The sequence below is a fragment of the Entelurus aequoreus genome, linkage group LG19 (assembly GCF_033978785.1).
Source record: "Entelurus aequoreus isolate RoL-2023_Sb linkage group LG19, RoL_Eaeq_v1.1, whole genome shotgun sequence".
In the NCBI taxonomy this organism is placed as follows: domain Eukaryota; kingdom Metazoa; phylum Chordata; class Actinopteri; order Syngnathiformes; family Syngnathidae; genus Entelurus; species Entelurus aequoreus.
Window position 1 is genome coordinate 10,507,129 of NC_084749.1, and position 5,628 is coordinate 10,512,756.

Consider the following 5,628-nt stretch of genomic DNA (forward strand, 5'->3'; position numbering starts at 1 on the left):
ATGTATGATTAATCTGTGTTTATGCATGATTAATCTGTGTTTATGCATGATTAATCTGTGTTTATGTATGATTAATCTGTGTTTATGCATGATTAATCTGTGTTTATGCATGATTAATCTGTGTTTATGCATGATTAATCTGTGTTTATGTATGATTAATCTGTGTTTATGCATGATTAATCTGTGTTTATGCATGATTAATCTGTGTTTATGTATGATTAATCTGTGTTTATGCATGATTAATCTGTGTTTATGTATGATTAATCTGTGTTTATGCATGATTAATCTGTGTTTATGCATGATTAATCTGTGTTTATGCATGATTAATCTGTATTTATGCATGATTATGTTTATGCATGATTAATCTGTGTTTATGCATGATTAATCTGTGTTTATGCATGATTAATCTGTGTTTATGTATGATTAATCTGTGTTTATGCATGATTAATCTGTGTTTATGTATGATTAATCTGTGTTTATGCATGATTAATCTGTGTTTATGCATGATTAATCTGTGTTTATGTATGATTAATCTGTGTTTATGCATGATTAATCTGTGTTTATGTATGATTAATCTGTGTATATGCATGATTAATCTGTGTTTATGCATGATTAATCTGTGTTTATGCATGATTAATCTGTATTTATGCATGATTATGTTTATGCATGATTAATCTGTGTTTATGCATGATTAATCTGTTTTTATGCATGATTAATCTGTGTTTATGTATGATTAATCTGTGTTTATGCATGATTAATCTGTGTTTATGTATGATTAATCTGTGTTTATGCATGATTAATCTGTGTTTATGCATGATTAATCTGTATTTATGCATGATTATGTTCATGCATGATTAATCTGTGTTTATGTATGATTAATCTGTGTTTATGCATGATTAATCTGTGTTTATGCATGATTAATCTGTGTTTATGCATGATTAATCTGTGTTTATGCATGGTTAATCTGTATTTATGCATGATTATGTTTATGCATGATTAATCTGTGTTTATGCATGATTATTCACTTTTTCTGATCAATGGCTTGTGCTAACGAGGCAACTTTGACAGCCCTAAATTATCCATAATATTTTTTAATCTTCACCTTACAATCTCGATGCTCATTCTGACCTTAGGAAAGTTTTTAAACACACGCACACGCACACACACACACACACACACACACACACACACACACACACACACACACACACACACACACACACACACACACACACACACACACACACACACACACACACACACACACACACACACACACACACACACACACACCTTTTTTCCATCACAGCAGAACTGGGCGCGAGTCCCAACTTTTTAGCCAGGCAAGCTCGAGTGCGACAAAAATATCTCACGGACCACCGTGAGCAGATGGCCACTCAGCTTGCCTTGTCACGACTCGCCGTCCATTACAGGAGGTTCCGTGATGGACGGTCAGCTTCTAAAGGAAAAACTTCCTCCGTTCCCCCCCACCCCTCCTCCATGTTGATGTTTGGAATCAGGGGCAAGAATGAGCAAAGATAAATAGGATGCCCGAAGGATGCCCTGGTTTCTGTCTGGCAGGTTGCCGGGCGGGGGTGGCGGGGGGTGTGGACCCCACAGGGCCAGGAAATGATGATGTGTGCGTGAGCCAGCACAAACAGTTGGCGGACTGCAGCTTGTAGGTGTGTGACGTTGGAAATATGCGGAACAGCTGCTGAGGCGCACTCAAGCTGTGATCATCCCATAAGAAGCATGGAAAGAGTAAAAAAAAAAAAAAAAAAAAAAAGGCGGCTAGCAGCATTTTTAAAGCGCATGCAGAGCTGGATAAAACTGCTGGATGCTGACCACCCATCTTGTGGAGTTTGCAGAAAACTACGCCAGGAGGTTGCCTACAGCCATTTCCCGGCCAAAAAAAGGGGTCGTACTTTTAACGCAGTGTTTTTCAACCTTTTTTGAGCCAAGGCACATTTTTTGCGTTGAAAAAATGCGGAGGCACACCACCAGCAGAAATCATTAAAAAACTAAACTCAGTCGACAGTAAAAAGTCGTCGTCGCAATTGTTGGATATGACTTTAAAGCATAACCAAGCATGCATCACTATAGCTCTTGTCTCAAAGTAGGTGTACTGTCACCACCTGTCACATCACACCCTGACTTATTTGGAGTTTTTTGCTGTTTTCCTGTGTGTAGTGTTTTAGTTCTTGTCTTGCGCTCCTATTTTGTGGCTTTTTCGCTTTTTTTGGTCTTTTCCTGTAGCAGTTTCACGTCTTCCTTTGAGCGATATTTCCCGCATCTACTTTGTTTTAGCAATCAAGAATATTTCAGTTGTTTTTATCCTTCTTTGTGGGGACATTGTTGATTGTCATGTCATGTTTGAATGTACATTGTGGACGCCATCTTTGCTCCACAGTAAGTCTTTGCTGTCGTCCAGCATTCTGTTTTTGTTTACTTTGCAGCCAGTTCAGTTTTAGTTTTGTTCTGCATAGCCTTCCCTAAGCTTCAATGCCTTTTCTTAGGAGCACTCACCTTTTGTTTATTTTTGGTTTAAGCATTAGACACCTTTTTACCTGCACACTGCCTCCCACTGTTACCGACATCTACATAGCAATTAGTTATCGGCTGCCACCTACTGATATAGAAGAGTATTACACGGTTACTCTGCCGAGCTCTAGACAGCACCGACACTCAACAACAACACATCATTTGCAGACTATAATTACTGGTTTGCAAAAAATATTATTAACCCAAATAGGTGAAATTAGATAATCTCCCACGGCACACCAGACTGTATCTCACGGTACACTAGTGTGCCGCGGCACAGTGGTTGAAAAACACTGCTTTATCGAACTCCTCCGAGGGATTTTGACCAAACGAGCGGTGGTTGAACGTTTTGTGGCGAGCCATTAAACTAAAGCAGTGTTTTTCAACCACTGTGTGAAATACAGTCTGGTGTGCCGTGGGAGATTATCTAATTTCACCTATTTGGGTTAAAAATATTTTATGCAAACCAGTAATTTTTCCGGATTTTTTCAATGGAAAAAAATGCGCCTTGGCTCAAAAAAGGTTGAAAAACACTGGTATATATAATATATAAATCAGGGGTGTCAAAGTCATTTTAGATCGAGGGCCGCATGGAGAAAAATCTACTCCCAAGTGGGCCGGACTGGTAAAATCACGGCACGATAACTTAAAAAGAAAGACAATTTAAGATTATTTTCTTTGTTTAAAAATAGAACAAGCACATTCTGAAATTGTAAGAATCATGTTTTTTTTATTTTTATTTTTTTATGTATATATACTTTATTTGTCGTTATTTATATTTTCTGAATAAATTATGTGATAATGTTGGTGTTCATTTTCAATCTATCAAGATAGAAAAAATATATCAAAATCCAATTAGATTGTGTTGTTTATGCAGTTCAATCATTTCCCGCTATGATGTACTAACATGTGGTTTAGTTTGTACACATGTAGCATCATCTACAAAGACACAAATAATTGCTATTGCGACACCCAGTGGACACATTTAGAACAGCTGTTTCTGTCATTCAAAAATTTCAGGTTAAACTCATCCTGCGGGCCGGATAAAACCTGTTCGCGGGCCTGATCCGGCGCTCGGACCGTACGTTTGACACCCCTGATGTAAATATTATATATATGTTATATTTTATATTGCTACTATGGTACATTTTTAGTCTACTTAATACCTTTTGTTTTCGCCCTCTTTTTGTGCCCTTGTGTGCATTATCCTTTCCATCCTTTGTAACTGAGCTACTGTGTGGAACAATTTCCCTTGTGGATCATTAAAGTTTGTCTAAGTCTAAGTCTAACACTCTGGTGTTTTTTCTTTAAAGAGTTCCAAATACCGTGCGACATAATTAGCAGCCGTGAGACGATCAAACATGACTTTTAAAGCCATCACCTGGAATACAACATGTTGTTATATTCACAGGATTTTCACAATCAAAGCCTGTTGTTTTTCTTTTGCAGATGCAGCATCTAGTTGGTTGTTAGCGTTCGCTAAGCTAAGCGAGGCTAGCTGAGGCTTACAAACAACGTACAGTATTTAGGGAAAAATGCAACACCCATGTTTATATTATAGATCAATAACTGAGAAGACTTCAAATGAATGAACAGTGTATTTCAGACTTGAAATATATTTAGTTTGGAACAAATATCTCCAGAAGACACCACACAGTGACGAGTCCTGTTGACGCACCTCTGAAAGGACGACAGTTTGCTCTTTCTGATGTAAAATCCCGATGTTTTGCACACGGCCAAATTTGGTCTGTCCGTGATCCTTTACCGACTTTGCATTTCGAAATATTTAGCCTGTTTGTCAGCTTGCTCAAATCTCGTTTATTGGACGTGCTCACACGGATCAATTCCACCAATTTTTAATAAATTATTTTAAGCTGGCGAGCCTTTGAAACACGGTCCACTTTATTTCCGTACAGTCCCTTGATCTTTTTCTTTACTGCGATGCATTTTAATCCGGATTGTTGCTCTCTCACACAATACACGTAAAAAAACCAACTTTGTCAAGCTACAATGGCTATCCAGCCCCCACAATGCATTGCGGAATAACGCAACCTTTTCAAGCCCTACATTCATGGCCAATCCACCAAGCAGGCGTCGTATCACAGAAAGTTTTAATTCAATCAATCAATCAATGTTTACTTATATAGCCCTAAATCACGAGTGTCTCAAAGGGCTGCACAAGCCACAACGACATACTCGGCTCAGATCCCACAATTGTGTCGAAAGCTGTCTTTTCTGGGGAAAAAAAATGCCAAAGCAGACTTATTTCACAGCGGATGAATGGTTCTACCTCTGTCTGCTCCTTCTTTTCTCGTCGTCTCCTCCTCGCCGATGTCAATGTAAGTGAATTTGACTTTGTTACATGTTTATAACCTACTCAGTGGCCTAGTGGTTAGAGTGTCCGCCCTGAGATCGGTAGGTTGAGAGTTCAAACCCCGCCGAGTCATACCAAAGACTATAAAAATGGGAGCCATTACCTCCCTGCTTGGCACTCAGCATCAAGGGTTGGAATTGGGGGTTAAATCAGCAAAAGTGATTCCCGGGCGTGGCCACATCGGCTGCCCACTGCTCCCCTCACCTCCCAGGGCGTGAACAAGGGGATGGGTCAAATGCAGGGGACAAATTTCACCACACCTAGTGTGTGCGTGACTATCATTGGTACTTTATTTTTAACTTTATTATTGTAGCAATATGCTGTTAAAGTTAAGGATTTTTGTGATTTCTGATCATTTGTGAGGACACCAAAGGGACTTCTGTGTGTGTGCGTGTGTTGGCAAAGCAGCACATAATGAACAGTTCAGTTTGTTGGCTATAAAGTACTGCATAGCACTTTATATTGTGTTCAAAGTAGAGATGTTCGATAATATCGGCCGATAAACGCTTTAAAATGTGATATCGGAAATGGTCGGTATCGTTTTTTTTATTATCGGTATCTTTTTTTTTTCTTTCTATTTTTATTAAATCAACATAAAAAACACCAGATCACTTACAATTAGTGCACCAACCCAAAAAACCTCCCTCCCCCCTTCACACATTCTGTTATTAATATTGTGGTTCCTACATTATATATCAATATATATCAATACA

General features: G+C 38.6%; 1 pseudogene; it reads left to right on the forward strand.

Moving 5' to 3' along the window:
- Positions 1-1,389: 1,389 nt before the first annotated feature.
- LOC133635456 (spermatogenesis-associated protein 1-like) overlaps positions 1,390-5,628 on the forward strand; it is a 21,270-nt pseudogene continuing 17,031 nt past the window's right edge.